The sequence below is a fragment of the Stegostoma tigrinum genome, chromosome 9 (assembly GCF_030684315.1).
Source record: "Stegostoma tigrinum isolate sSteTig4 chromosome 9, sSteTig4.hap1, whole genome shotgun sequence".
Lineage (NCBI taxonomy): Eukaryota > Metazoa > Chordata > Chondrichthyes > Orectolobiformes > Stegostomatidae > Stegostoma > Stegostoma tigrinum.
In genome coordinates this window covers 12,678,642-12,694,895 of record NC_081362.1, presented here as the reverse complement: position 1 = coordinate 12,694,895, position 16,254 = coordinate 12,678,642, and the positions used below count along the sequence as shown (strand labels likewise).

Below are 16,254 nucleotides of genomic sequence, written 5' to 3'. Positions count from 1 at the left end.
TAATTATGGCAGGAAAGAAGTTATTAGTGAATCTGTTGGTGTGTGTGTTCAAACTTCCATTATATCCTGCCTGCTGGAAGAGGTTATAGGAGGACATTACTAGGGTGAGAAGGGCCTTTGATGATGTTGGCAGTTGTTCCTCAGCAACATTTAAAGGGAGTCCATGGATAGGAGTATGGCCTCCATAATGGCCTGGGCTGTGCACACTACTTTTTGTAATATCTTATGGTCCTGGACAGAGCAGTTTTGCTGACCTAAGCTGTTATGCACTCAGACAGAATGCTTTCTCTGGTGCATTTGTAAAAGTTGGTGAGGGTCCTTATCGACATGCTGAGTTTCTGAGGCCTCCTGAGGAAGAAGAGGCAGTGTTGTGCCTTCTCCACAGGTGTTCTTCATAGTGCTCCGGCCCACGTTTCTCTCTCAACCAACATCTCTGAGGTCCGGCCATAATCTCGTTGTTGCTTCTGGAATCATTTACCCACATTACAATAATGCCTGCACTTTCAAAATTTGGGATGCCTGTCGGTTGTGAAAGTGGCAATATAAACCCAAGTTCATTTACACAAACCCGAGAGGCCCAAGAAAGCTTCAAGGCTGTGATTTAATTCAAACAAGTTCATCTCTTGGCTGAATGATATGCTCTTCTACATCCTAAATGCTTGCTTTTATTTGTTCACATGATGTGGGCATCATTGGTTAGGCCAGCATTTATTCCTCATCACTGATTGCTAGAGGGCAAATAAGAGTCAAGCACACAGAGGAGACGGGCTCTGAATAGATAAGCTACTTCTCTCGATAGGTACTGGAGTCATATATAGCTTAGGCTTGGTAAGAATGGCATATGTTCTTCCTAAGGCTATCATTTGATTTGATTTATTTATTGTCACATGTATCTTGTTACCAAAAAGACAGTGAAAAGCGTTGCATAGTGTCAGAATCCTTCAGCGCCATCTTAAAACACAGAAAAATAAACTGAAGCATAAACCATAAAGGCAGAAAAATGAAGACAGCCTTCAATGGGCCTTCCTGTCAGGTGTTCCATCATGGGCCAATTATAGTTGGCATTCCAGGTTTTAATAAATTCAAATTTTACCAGCTGCTATGACAGGATTTGAACCTCTGCTCCCAGAATGCAAATCAGATTCTCTGAATTACTAGTCTAACAACATCATCACTACACCACTCCCCTCCCACAAAAGCTGACCTGACCTGACAGGAGCTGGACTCTGATTAGGTAAGGTACTTTTCTAGTTAAGTCCACAATCAAAAGAGTTGCAATCAGTTATGTTGGGAGTCCCAAGGCCTCTCTGCTCAGTGCGTGGTTTGAGTTCATGAATGTTTAAACTTTCTTCCTATGATGGATGGGAAGTCGAGCCATTGCTGCTACTGCTGCTGAATCTGGCACTTTGACAGACAAAAGGAGAGCAAGCAGAAACATGCTGAGTGGCAAACTCCCTCCGTCCCTGCAGGAGAGCCATTTCATTGCCCTCAGGGGAGAAACAAAACCTATGTGAGGAATGTGCAGCACTGGCAGGATACGGTTTCAGTTGCTATGGGAGTCTTCCACTGCATTTGTGATCATGTGGCAAAAAACACCCTTGAGTTACACCTAAAAAGAAATAAATCTCACCGACATCAGAAACAAATGCAGAGAGCCTAAACTAGAAACTTTTGAAACATATATGTGTTCATTCAGGTGGCACGGTGACTCAGTGCTTAGTCCTGCTGCCTCACAGCACCAGTAACCTGGGTTTGATTCCACCCTCGGGCAACTGGTAGTGTGGAGTTTGCATATTCTCCTGGTGTCTGTGTGAGTTCGCTACAGTTTCCATTCTCAGTCCAACAATGTGCAGGCTAAGTGGATTGGCCACGCTAAATTCTCCCATAGTGTCCAGGGAAATGCAGGGTCACGGGGGTGGAGTAGGGGGCTAGGTATGGTTGGGAGGGTCAGCATCGTTTGATGAGCCAAATGGCCTGCTTCCCCACAGGAAGGGATTCTATGATTCTTTAACGGAACCATTTTGTCACAAGCTGTTGATTTCACTGTGCTGGACCAGCTCCGTTGGTTGCAGGTAACTGAAGAATTTGCGAGGATTAATCCCAGTGACTTCAGTGACTCAGCACAAATTCTAAACTGACAAAACAGCACTGCGAGGGAGAGATGAGACATCTCTGCTTCCTTCAATCAGGGTGCTAATCAAAGGAAAATAAGAGAGAGCATTTGGTGTCCTGGCCAATACTTGTCGTTCAACAACTGTAAAAAAAAATCATTTGACTGTGATCACATTGTTGTTATGAGTAAATTGGTGCCTGATTTGCTTCATTACAACTAAACTTAAAAAAATGCTTGATATTTTTTAATGTTCTGGGCTACCTGACATTGTGAAAGTCCATATTGATCTGCAAAAGCCTTTCTTTACACAATATTAAAAAAATTGACTGTTTTGCATTAATGCTTATTCTAAAGTCATAATCAACATTATTTTTGATTTGAATAATGCCATGAAGCTTGTGTTACCACAGCTCTACCCCCTTACTGGAGTGGGATGACTTGTTGTGGGCTTAAGTTGAGGGAGGAAGTTTAAATAGGTGGTGATCTGACCTGTTAGAGGAATTGAACCAATGCTGTCTTAGCATCACAAGCCAGCCAGCCAGCCAACTGAGCTACCCAACTCCCAGCAACTCTACAGCAGGCTCAGCCATGCCTGCAACTTGGGCCCAAACTGCTTGGTGAAATGATGTAATTATTCAGATAAACATGCATTAGGAAGGCTCTTAGCAACAGTATTTACATGGCTGGCCCAGTTCAATGGTAATCTCCAGGAAGTTGATGGTGGAGTTTCAGTGATGGTAATGCCATTGATCATCAAGGGATGATGGTTAAATTTTCTCTTGCTGGAAATGGTCATTGCCTGCCACTTCTGTGATGTGAATGTCACTTTTGACTTGTCAACCAACTTGGACTTGCTTTCCTTGCCTCTGGATTGACGAGTTATGAGTGGTGCTGAAGATTGTGCAATCATTTGTGAACAACCTGATTTCTGACTTTATGACGGAAAGAAGATCATTGATGAAGCAGCTGAAGAGGGTTGGGGTGAGGACACTACCCTAAAGAACACCTGCAGAGATGCCCTGGAGCTGAGATGATTGATGTCTGACAACCTCAGGCAACTTCAAATTTGCTGAGCATGACTGCAACCGGCAGGGAGATTTCCCCTGATCCCTATTGATTCCAGCTTTGCTCGGGGTGATCCTTGATAATGCCCTTGGAAAAATGCAGCCTTAATGACAGAGCTCATTTGCAGTAAAGCTGTAATGTTGTCAGGAACTGAATGGCCCTGGTGGAACCCAAACTGGATGTCAGTGAGCAGGTTGCTGCTAAGACAGTGTTTCTTGGTAGCACTGCTGATAGTCCTTCCATAACTTTACAGATGATCAAGAAAACACTAATAGGGCTGTAATTGCCAAGATAATCATTACTTTGACTTGGCCTGTTTCTTGTACACAGGGTGTACCTTGGGAATTTTTCACATTGTTGGCCACATTTTGGAGGTACTGAAACTAGGGATGCAGCAAGTGCTGGAGCACATGCCTTACGTCATGTTGCCAGCATATTATCAGGACCTATAGTCTTTGCAGTATCCAGTGTCTTCAATTGTTTCTTGATGTCATGTGGAGTGAATTAACTTTTCTGAAGACTGGCATCTGCAATACTGGGGGCTTTTGGAGTAAGCTGACAATGTTCACCCATTTGGTATTTCTGGCCGGAGATTGTTACAAGAGTTTTGGTGGCTCAGTGATTAGCACAGCAGCCTCACAGCGCCAGGGACCCGGGTTCGATTCCAGCCTCGGGTAACTGTCTGTGTGGAGTTTGCACATTCTCCCCACGTCTGTGTGGGTTTCCTCCGGGTGCTCTGGATTGCTCCCACAGTCCAAAAATATGCAGGCTAGGTGGATCGGCCATGCTAAATTGCCCGTAGTATTCAGGGGTGTGTGGGTTATAGGGAGATGGGTCTGGGTGGGATGGTCCAAGAGGTAGTGTGGACTTGTTGGGCCAAAGGACCTGTTTCTACACTGTAGGCAATCTAATCTAATCTTTTGCAATGACGTACTGGGATCGCTCATCGGAGAGCTGGGGATGATTGTGGAGACTCCTACTGCATTGTCCACAACCACTCACAACTGGATGCAGCAGGAGAGAGATAATGGGAACTGCAGATGCTGGAGATTCCAAGATAATAAAATGTGAGGCTGGATGAACACAGCAGGCCAAGCAGCATCTCAGGAGCACAAAAGCTGACGTTTCAGGCCTAGACCCATCTGATGAAGGGTCTAGGCCCGAAATGTCAGCTTTTGTGCTCCTGAGATGCTGCTTGGCCTGCTGTGTTCATCCAGCCTCACATTTTATTATCTTGGATGCAGCAGGACTTGGTTTTTACTCATTCATGGGATCAGGACGTCACTGGCTGCACTAGAATTTATTGTTCATCTGTATTTGCCCTTGAGAAGGTGATGGTGAGCTGTCTTTTGAACCTCTGCAGTCCATTTTGTGTAGGAAGATCCACAGTGCTGTCAGACAGAAAGTGAGACTACAGATCTGATTTGTTGGTTGTCAAATTATTTAGCTCAGTCTAACACCTCAGGTTGTGCAGTTTGACATGCAAGTTGCCCTGTGCTGTAGCTCCACGCAGTTGACGTATCATTCTTAGGTATACCTGCTGCTAATCCTGGCATGCCTCCTGCACTCTTCATTGAACCAGGGTTGATCCCTTGGCTTGATGGCAATGGTGGATATGCCAGGCCATGAGGTTGTAGATTGATTTGCAGCACGGTGCTGCTGCTGCTGATGGCCCATAGCGCTCATGGATGCCCAGTCCTGAGTTGCTTGATCTGTTTGATGTGTCTCCCATTTATCATGGCGGTAGTGCCACACGTGATGGTGCACAGCCTCAAAGTGAAGATGGGATTTCATCTAAACAAGGCCTGTAGAGTCGTCATTCTCACTGGTACTGTATTGGAAAGATGAAGCAGTGGCAGGCAGATTAATGAGGATGAGGTCAAGTATGTTTTTCCCTCTTGGTAGTTGTCCTAACACCAGCTGAACACTCATTCTGGTTGCTATTTACTATGGGGCTCAACCAGCTCGGTCAGTAGTGGTCTTGCTGAGCCACTCTTGGTGAAGGGCTATGAAGGTCTCCACGCAGAGTATGCTTTGCACCCTTGCCAAACTCAATGATTCCCCCAAATGCGTTTTAGGTTGGAGAAGAATTAATTCACCAGCTGAGGGGAAAGGCTGGGTGTCAAGTGGTAATCAGATTTCCTTGCTCAGTTTGACCTGATGCCATGAGATTTCATGAGTTACTTTTGAGGACTCTCTCCTGACTGTATAGCACTGTGCTGCCTCCTCTTCTGGGCCTGTCCTGCCTGTAGGGCAGGTCATATTCAGGTATGGTGATGCTGGTGCCTGGGATCTTGACTGTAAGCTATGATACCATAGTGTCTGGCTACTTCTTGACCACTCTGTGAAATAGTTCTTTGATTTTCAGGTATACTTATAAGGAGGACTTTGCAAGGTCTTAAATTTCATGGTCCAAAAATTGGCACTTTTAGAGGCTTCATCGGGACTTCATTGGAATTGTTGTAACCCTTTCATATGCTACAGATTGTAACTGAGTGTGTAAATCATTTTCTCATTGCAAGTTCACTAACTGCAGCAGATGTTCTTATGTCATGCAGATGGTTATGTGTTGCATTCGCTGGAAATTTTATTCAATTTGGAAAGGAGATATAGAACTGCATCTACAGCTTTAAACTTACAAGAAAGAGGTGGGGATCAGATCAAAATAGCATAACCGTAAACTGTTAAAAATTCCAGAAAGTGACCAAGTCTACCTGAGATTGACATAGAACCATGGTTATTAACTTGATTGGACTAAGTGTTAGATTTAGGTCAAGAGCTAACAATGATCAGGGATTAAATGCAGCTTAGTAAACAAGAACGTAAAGGAGACTGTTTGAAATGAACTGGGGGATATATAGTAAAAATCAATGAGATAGTTGCAGAAATGAACATTATGTCTGAAATGCATTGGGAACTGGAGACAATCATTCTTACTTCATAGAAATGTTATGATGCAGAAGGAGGCCATTCAGCCCATCAGAAGCCAGGGCAATTGAAATATGTCACGGAACATATAGGATTTCGGTTTAGTTGATCGACCACGAAGAAACGACCACGTTTGAAAGGAATGTGGAGGAATATGAGCTATTCAGCAAATTTATGAAATGAATAAAAGACATAGAATATTTGCTGTGAGGTTCTTGATCCTTGAATAATTTTTCTTTGTACTCATTCACAGCATGAGGAGACTGCTGCTTGACCAACATTTATTGCTCATCACCCATATTGCAGTGCATCTGGAGTCACGTGCAGGCTGGACCAGGTAAGGATGGCTGTTTCCTACCCTAAAGGAAGTTGGTGAACTGGGTGGGATACCCCCAACAATTGACAATGGCCATCATTCGACTCTTAATTTTGTTTTAGATTCAAATTGCACCACATGCCTTGGCAGGATCTGAACCTTGGGCCTCAGCATATTACCTGGGTCTCTGGATTAACAGGGCAGCAAAAATACCTCTCCGCCACTGGGTCCCCTCCTTAAACATTTGCTTCTGATACCTTTTTGTCCCATATTGCCATTTTATTTTTGCCTTAAGATCCTTCTATAGGAGTGAAGGAAGCACTCAGATAATAAGAAACAGGCAGTACCTTTTTTGCAACACATAAAACTGCCAGTCTTTCTTCAGCACTCAAATGCCTCATGAGCTTCAAGAATATGAATATTTCCTATTAAAATCATCTCTGAATGGTGCTTACAGTACTTATCAGAGTAAGTGGCATGCTATATTGCTAATAATAACCATTCAATCTCTCTTGCCGGAAATAATTATGAGCGTGATGTCTCATTCCTTCAGATAGGATATTTTTAGAGAATTGAAAAGTATCAATTGATTTTTTGAAAACTTTCTCTGTACTTTTCCAATTTTTTTTTCTACCCCTTTCTTTCCCTCCCTTTGTATCTTTTCCTGTATCTGATTGACGTCAATTCATGCACACTATTCAACCCTGCTTCTCAGTTTTACCTGTACTCATCTTCAATTTATTAACTCACTGACTGAAGAGATAGACAGTTAATCCCATTACTCATTCAGATCTGGGATAGCCTGTTGCCCTAGTTTACAATTATCAGATTACTTTCCAGCATCTTTAAGGACATAAAAACATTTAAGTTGAAGAATTCAGGGGCTTAAAAGATTTATCTGTGATGGAGAATGCCCTGACACCTCTTGCTTCTGAGTGCTGGTTTAGTATTGGCACAATACATAAGAAAAGACACAAAAATAGCAGAGTGTTAGCCAAACAATGAGCAATCTACAATTTTTGGAACATAGGAGATAGGGGCAGGAGTAGGCCATTTGGTCCATTGAATGCTCTGTGTCATTCATCCAGATTAGAGATGATCCACTATCTCAATGCTAGTTTCCTGCTACCCTCATGTCCTTTGAGACCTTTAGTTAGTAAAAAATCTATCAACCTCTTGATGGATGTTCTCGAACATACACAATGGCTGAGTCTCCATAGTTCCATGGGTTGAGAATTGCAAAGATTCACCCCTCTTTGAGGGACGAAATTTCACCTCATCTCTGTCGTCCTCATCTCTAGCCTACTGTTTATCTTGAAACGGTGCTTAAAAGGAAAGGTGAAGTAAGACTGACAATATTGAACGTAGTTGTCTGAAATTCACATCCTCACTTTAGCCAAAGAACCAATCTATTCAAGTAAACACAGTTGTACCTTCACTGAAATAGCAGAAAGAAAATATTTCAAATAAATATGTAAAATCATGGTGTTGCCCTACAACAGAACTTTGATAAGTGATGTTTAGAAAGCTAGTTTACAATCAACAATTAAGCTTTCAAATATCAACAAGTTGCTGGTGATTCTAAAGGCCAGGTTTTACCTGAAGGAAATGTATATGTTAACATCACTGTTAGATCAGGCAAAAAGAAACTGATAAGACATGGACAGTATGTCACAAATGAAAGGTTTTACTTAAGGGAGTTTACTCAAGAGATGTGGCGCCGTGGAACTCATAAAACTCTAGGACATTTAATAAGTAACAGCTAGTAAAAGCAGAACATGGAATCTTCAGGATACATCCAAGACTTTGAGTAACAGAATATTTATTGAGTAAATTGATCCACATTAAAAGAAGAGGCTGTAGATATTTCCAATAATGTTTAATAACCAGCTGGTAACAAGCAAATAAATGAGGAATGAGAAATGACCACACACCCCAGGAGGAGTAACAAGATCTTAGAAATGGGCATTTTATAGTGTTCAGAAAGTAATTAAACAGAATAACAGGACTCACACTGAAATTACAGGCAATCACGGGAGCACATCTTTTAATCATATGGTCAGTGAATCAGCCTAAATCTGTATTCAACATAGTTAACACCAAATTTGCTTGGAATAGGTTCATTCAGGAGTGTAAGAAATTGAGCTCATTGGGAATTAAGTTAATGAAATAAAGTTTTGCTTCTTTATAGAGATGCATCTTTTATTTCTTGCAGTGCTGAAGATAAGGCAGCTAGCTGCCAGTAGGGTGACATGTTGATAATCATGCAACAATATGATTATAAATTGGGTGATAATCATATTTTGACCAGATGAGTGCAGTCAAAATGGGCGGGGACAAATGAAATGACAAATGGCTAAAACTGAAATGGAAATTAAATTGTATTCTCATAACACAGAGATTATGATGAACCTTTGTAAAGTATCCGTTTAACATTGACTACAGTATTGTGTCTGATTCTGAACTTTAGGAACAATGTTAAAGCTTGAGAGAGGATGTGGATGAGTATTATTCTGGGGTCTTCCATTCTTTGGATTTACTGGAGAAGCTGCAAGTGTTCTTCTGAGGGAAGAAGTGGTTGAGAGGAGAATTGATGAAAATATTGCAAAACTTGAGGACCACAATTAATGCTTGATTGGCAAAAGACCCAAAACTGAGATGGGGAAGAAACTTTTTGAGGCAGCAAGTGGCTAGGACCTGGAATGAACTTCCTCAGAATGTAATGGTTTTCAATAAGGAATTGGATTTTAAAAATGCAGGGCCTCTTGCAAAGGACTGCAGAGTGGAGCTAAAAACGAGTAGGTTTGGCTGTACTAATCTATTCTCTTATTCCCATTATATAACGGTCAATGATTTCTCCCAATTTCCTGTGGAAACATTTGGGAAAATATTTGCATAGTCTTCCAGTTGTAGCCAAACTGGTAGCTCTCTTGCTTCCCAATCAGGAAGTTGTGGGTTTAGGTCTCACAACAGAATCTTAAGCACAAAAATCAGAAAAGAGTGCACAGAACTATTGCTCCACAGACTGATGGTTTAGTGAGCAAAAAAATCTTCTTCATTCCCAGACTGATGATCAAAGTCAGCCAAAGGGTAAACTTGCTTTGGCAATTCTCCCATGTGTCCTGTCAATACAAACAGTTGGAGAAAGTGTGCTTCTAAAGTAAGTTTTTAACCACTGGTGATGGGCTCTAGTCATGGTTTGAAACCTTGAGGTCAAGATAAGGCTTGCCTGGTGCACTACTTCAGTTTTATTTGTGTTGTCCATAAGGACGATGTCATTCGAGGGCAGGTTCAGGCGGCGTTACAAGTCCAGCTCTCAACTCTTTTTATGGGATATGAGCAGCATTGACTGGGCCAACGTTTATTGCGCAGTGGACAGTTAAGAGTCAGCCACATTGCAATGGGTCTGGAGTTACATGTATTACGGAAGATTTTCTCTCCTGAAGAATGTTAGTAAACCAGATGGTCTTACAATCAGCAATGGTCATCATTAAACATATTTCCAGATTTTTACTGAATTCAAATTCCACGGTCTGCCATGGCAAGTTTTGGCCCTGGTCCCCAGAGTCTCTGGATTAATAGTCTAGTGATAATATCACCAAGCCGTCACCAATCTATTTCTCAACTGGCCACAAGTGTACAGTCACCAGCAAATAGGCAACCGAAGCTAAAGCTGAGATGGCTGCAAACAGTTCCCATATCAGAACAATGAGTATATTTCAAAAAGTCTCATTGACTGTAAAAATGTTATAACATGCCTGATGAATGTGAATGGCACCATGTTAATACATTTCCTCTTTCATTATATGTGGTATCAAATGCAAAACAATGGGTGATTCCTTCCTCAGAGAAGGTGTTTCTGAAGCAGGTCAGCAACCACCTTCTGAATGTAATGAGGGCTTTTGAAAGATTGGTGGATAATTTAAACCCCAAGCAAGTGACTTAGCATTGAGTATGACATTAACATTTTAAATTTCAATACAATACCATCTGAATTCCAGAAAAGGTGGTCAATTTGCCTTCAGGAAACAGGATGGCCGGTAAAGACTTTTGAGAAAGCCAAGTCTCTCCATTCTAACCAGAATTTTATTAAAAATCTGCTGCTGAACTTCCCAGACTTTTGAAAACCTGTGAGTACATGAAATGAGCTGTTTCCAATTTTTAAGAAAGGAAGCCACACGTGATTAAAATTCACACGTTTATTTTAAGTCTTATTAATCTATTGAGGATCACAGAACTTTGCTAATTGCCAAGCAAACATAAAATACAGATAATCATTGGGTCTGGTCAAGAATATTTTACAGATAGGCTTCTTTTATGATCCAGTACTAAAATCGGTCATTTTAGACCTTTCACTTGAACATCATACTACTAATTTAGTTAAAATACCATTTTAATTTGATCATTCCATGAACTTTATTGTTGTTATCACAGAGTAAAGCATGTGAAAGAAAATGGAGATTAAAAAGAGTCAATGCCTTTACAGCACAGCTTGTGGAGCAAGAGACAGAGGAGTCATTCTATCTCTGCCCCGGACAGGCAACCATACCTGCTTCCATAGTTGCTGACCCCCTCTCTTTCACTCAATGATCTCACCTCATCAGTACACTTTCCCACTTCCTGCAATTAATCCCTCCTGATTGTGGTTTCATCTGACCAACCCCAAAAGCTCCTATCACAATCTGCTCCCTGTCAGACCATAAAAACTCTCTCCTTATGGGCTGTCTGCTTCTCAGGTCGTTTTCCCACTCTGGCAACCCATTATTTGGGCTGGCCATTGGATGGGAAACCGGCGGAACCACTGGAAAATATGTCCTGAAGTTTATATCTGCAGGACATCAGGTTTACGTGCATGTCTGGCTTTCCTATTCCTATTCTGCTCTGAATATTCCTCTCCCTCAATGTTGGGATTATTAAAACTCTTTGTCTCTCCAAGCCAGCTGCCGTGTGATGTGCTGAGTGAGTTCACTTATCTTCATCACATTTCTGTGATCTACAGTATTATTTTGATTTTGTTCCAGTGTTGTGTTTTCCCTTTTGTATTGCTGCCAAAATGGCTCCCAGTGGTGTAAGTTGTAATATAACTGCACTCTTGATGTATTTGATGTTGTTCACTGCTACTGCATTGTTCTGTGGTCACTGATTTTACACGTCGCTTCAAATTTGTATGTGATTAGCTGCATACGATTGCAATAATATTGAATGAAACAACATAAAAAGTTATGAATTAGGAGAAGCCACTTAGCTCTTTAACCTTCTCCCCAATTCAATCCCACTGATCTGATTATTACCCATTCCCCTTATCATCAATAATCCTTCACCCCTTGCTTATCAAGAATCTACTAACTCTGCCTCCGAAATATTCAAAGACTCTGCCTCCACCACCTTTTGAGGAACAGAGTTTCAAACATTCCCAGTCTTCAGTGTGAAAAAAATCTTCCTCATCTCTTCCTTTTATGTCACTCCTTATTTTTAAGCAGTAACCACTGTCCATCCATTTATTCTATTGAATCATTCATTCCACATCTACCCTGTCAAGAGCCCTCAGGACCTTTTACGTTTCAATCAAATTGCACCTTACTCTTCCAAACTCCAGTAAATACAAGCCTGTCCAAGCTTTCCTCGTAAGACTGCTTGCTCATTCAAGATATTAATCCAGAAAACGTTTTCTGACCTGCTTCCAATGTGTTTGCATTTAGATTAGATTTAGATTTATTGTCATATGAATACAGAAGTACAGCAAAAAGTGTTTTTATGCATGTTATATGCAAAGTTTCACCACACTCCAGGGCCATGCTGAAACATTGGACCCTAATACAAGATTTTACTGTGATAGAGTTCGCCTTTCTCCCTTCGTCTTGAGTTCCTTCTTTCTGCAATAACTCCACACAGGCCAGGATCCAAATCACCCTTTATTTACATATAAGGCCAAGGTGGTTGACCTTGTTCCAGTCATGACACCTTTCTGCCATTTCTTGATTTGCAGTTACTTCTGGCATGTTATTTTCAACATTTCTCGTAAGGACTGATGCAATATATTTGTCCAATGCATCTGGCACCTCCTTAATTTTCTACCACTAATTCCCAGTATCACTTTCGATAGGATCAGTGCTCATTTTGTTATCTCTTTTCATTTTAAGAAGTTCATAGGTTGCTGGCGAGGCCACACCTGGAGAAGTGTGTACACTTTTGGTCTCCTTACTTGAGAAAGGATGTACTGGCATTTGAGGAGGTTCACTACATTGATTCCAAAACAAAGAACAAAGAATAGGACAGCACAGGAACAGGCCCTTCGGCCCTCCAAGCTTTCGTCAACGTGATTTGTCCTTCCATACTAAAACTGTCTTTACTTACAGAATCCTTATCCCTCTATTCCCTTTCTATTCATGTATTCATCCAGGTGCTTCTTGAATGTTGCGACTGAATCTGCTTCCACCACCTCCTCTGGCAGTGTGTTCCAGGCACTCACCACCCTTTGCATGAAAAACTTGCCTTGCACATCTCTTTTAAAGTTGTCCTCCCCGACTCCACACCTTGAACCCGTGTCCCCTAGTAATTGACTCCTCCACCCTGGGAAAAAGCCTCAAACCTTCCACTCTATTCATGCCATCCAGAATCTTAGAAAGTTCTACTAGGTCGCCCCTCATCCTCCTGCGTTCTAGTGAAAATAAGCTCAGTCTTTCCAACCTTTCTTCATAACTAAAATCCCCCATACTAGGCAACATCCTAGTAAATCTTTTCTGTACCTTCTCCAAAGCACCCACATCCTTCTGGCAGTGTGGTGACCAGAAATGGATGCGATATTCAAAATGTGGCCTAACCAAAGTTCTGTAAAGCTGCAGCATATTTTGTCTATCCTTATACTCAATGCCCCTTCCATTGAAGGCAAGCATGTCATACTGCCACCTTCAGCGATCTGTGGATCTGAACACTCAGGTCTCTCTAAATTTCAATACTCCTAAGGATTCTGCCATTCACTGTATAGTTTCCACCCTTCCTGACCTTCCGAAATATATCACTTCACATCTGTCCAAATTAAACGCCATCTGCCATTTTTCTCCCCATGCATCCAACTGATCTATATCCTGCTGTATCCTCTGACAAACCTCCTTACTATCCACAACTCCAAAAGTCGTATTGTCTGCAAACTTACTAATTAGACCAGCCATGTTTCACTCCAAATCATTGATGTAAACCATGAACAGCAGAGGTCCCAGCACTGACCTGGTAGAACACCACTAGTCCCAGCCCTCCATTCCAAAAAGCATCCTTCCACCTCTACCCTCTCTCTCCTATGACTAAGCCACTCCTGTATCCATCTTAGCAGCTCACCCCTGATCCCATGTGACTTCACCTTTTGTACTAGTCTGCCATGAGGGACCTTGTCAAAAGCTTTAATGAAGTCCATGTAGACAACATCAACCACATTTCCCTCATCAATCATCTTTGATCTTAAAACTCACAGCATTATGGTTGCCACTCCTGAAATGATCCCCTACTGAAACTTCACTCAACTGGCCAGGCTCATTTTCTAAAACCAGGTCCAACATAACCCATTCCCTGGCTGGAATGTTTACATTCTGTGTCAAGAAAGTATCCTTATGAATAATAATAATAGTCCTTACGAATTCTGCTCCATCCAAGCCACGAGCACAAAGTGAGCCCAGCCTATTATCAGGGAAGTTAAAATCCATCCACCACAATAACTCTGCTGTTTTTACATCTTTCTGAAATCTGTCTACCTATTCTCTCCGTTATCTCCAGTTGGCTTCTGGGAGGCCTGTAGTATAACCCCAGCAGTGTGATTTTACCTTGCCTATTCCTAATTGAGAAGGTTGGCTTCTGAGGAGTGATTGAGTAAGACTATGAATGTATTCATTGGAATTTTGAACAATGAATGGATCTTATAGAAAGATACAAAATTATGAAGGGAATAGAAGCAGGGTGGTTGCTTCCATTGGCAGATGAACCTAGAATGAGTTGAGGAGGAACTTCTTCACCCAAAGGGCTGTGAATCTGTGGAATTCCCTGCCCAGTGAAACAGTTGAGGCTTCCTCCTCAAACGTTTTTATGACAAAGATAGAAATTTTTGAACACTAAAGGAATTAAGTGTTATGGTGAGCGGGCAGGTAAATGGAGCTGAGTCCACGAAAAGACCAGCCGTGATCTTATTGAATTGCAGAGCAGACTTGAGGGGCCAGATGGCCTACCCTTGCTTCTGTTTCTTATGTTATTATATCTATAGATAAAAGCATGCTTTATATCCATAGAAGTGATTCCTATCTGTTTCTTAATTTGTTTCTAGCTTTCGTTCATACTCCAACTTTTCATTCTCTATTGATATTTTAGTCACTCTTTGCATTTTTAAAATATTCTGTCCAAACGTCTGAACCGGAACATGTATTATAAGGAAGTTGGTGTCTGAAAGAGTTAACAGGCATCATGATATAGTCTCCACCCATTAGGATATAAAGGACTGTTCATGAGAGATGCTGACCAGGTTTGTATTTGTTGTCAGTGCTGATGAGAATGTTTCAGTAATGTGGTAACAATGAATACGCTTTTTAAGTTGAGCATGATTTTTCACAAGGGACCATCTTGTTATCTCCGATGAAAAGCAACTAGCTATTTAGTAGTATGTAATCAACCCAAGTATTGCTCATCAACTTTGATCCCTTCTTCTGCCACGGACTTCATGTGAGCATCCTTCTTTGTGTGGTTCAATATTTTAGACGACTACAAGCAAGAAAAGATTGATGGTAGTGAAGTTACCTAAAGCTTTTCAGCCTGACCTTACAATATGAGATTGAATTTAGCTGCTCTCATAAGAAGCTAGCAGCAGCAGTGCAGCACTATCACACATATTATAGCAGCAGCAGTAGCACAGGTTGGAGAAATCTTCAGTACTGCAAATGTCACAGTCATCCAAGAAAATAATCAGTTTCGAAAAGTGTGAATGCATCTTTAAATCGTCAGCAGTTCAAAGTCAAACAGATCTTATCAGCATCTATAGAGATAGTAGGAACTGGAGAATCTGAGATAACACGGTGTGAAGCTGGATGAACACAGCAGGCCAAGCATCATCAGAGGAGCAGCAAAGTTGACGTTTCGGGTCAAGACCCTTCTTCTGAAGAAGGTTCTTGTCCCGAAACGTCAACTTTCCTGCTCCTCTGATGCTGCTTGGCCTGCTGTGTTCATCCAGCTTCACACCGTTCTATCAGCATCTCTGACTGCAGTAGGCAGTAGCTAAAAGAACAGTTATCCTCATAGTGCTACTGACCCTGTGTCTAAAAGCTTAAATCACCCTAAAACAGTGAACGTTTTGATAAAGCTTGAGCAGAGTGCAAATGCTCTCACAAAGTGGGAAATCCAAGCCATAAACATGGGTTACAGTGGTTAAGATGTAAGCTGAGCCCCTGAGCGGAAGGATGAAAAGTTTTACATTTAAGGAAAAATTCTAGACATATGAACTCAAAAAAGGCTAAAAGGCCATAATAAGGAAACATTGTTAAAATTGTTTAAAAATATCAGGAAAGGGTGTAAGGAAATTCCTTGAATAAAAAGACAATCATTAATACATTTGGGAAAACAGCAATATAAACTGACAACTGAGATTGGAAGGATTGAAGCTGGAAGAAGAATTTGTTAAAAGGTGTTTTGTTGGAAAAAGTTAATTTTCATTGTTCAATTGAAAATATTCCTTTAAGGTGCAGTATCAGTGTGACACTATCTTTTTCAATGTGGAAAGCTTGAAGATGCAGAAGTGATTCAATTTGACAATAGTTTTAAAAAGGATACAAAAGTGACCAAGCATCAGGGCTTGAACTAATAG

At 41.3% G+C, this 16,254-nt stretch overlaps 1 long non-coding RNA gene across 1 annotated transcript in view; it reads left to right on the top strand.

The window, feature by feature from the left end:
• Positions 1-1,167: 1,167 nt before the first annotated feature.
• Positions 1,168-16,254, top strand: part of LOC132210031 (uncharacterized) — a 72,423-nt gene continuing 57,336 nt past the window's right edge. The window contains exons 1-2 of the long non-coding RNA XR_009446195.1: positions 1,168-1,234; positions 6,360-6,443. This is a non-coding gene — a long non-coding RNA (uncharacterized LOC132210031). The remainder of the gene's footprint in view (positions 1,235-6,359; positions 6,444-16,254) is intronic.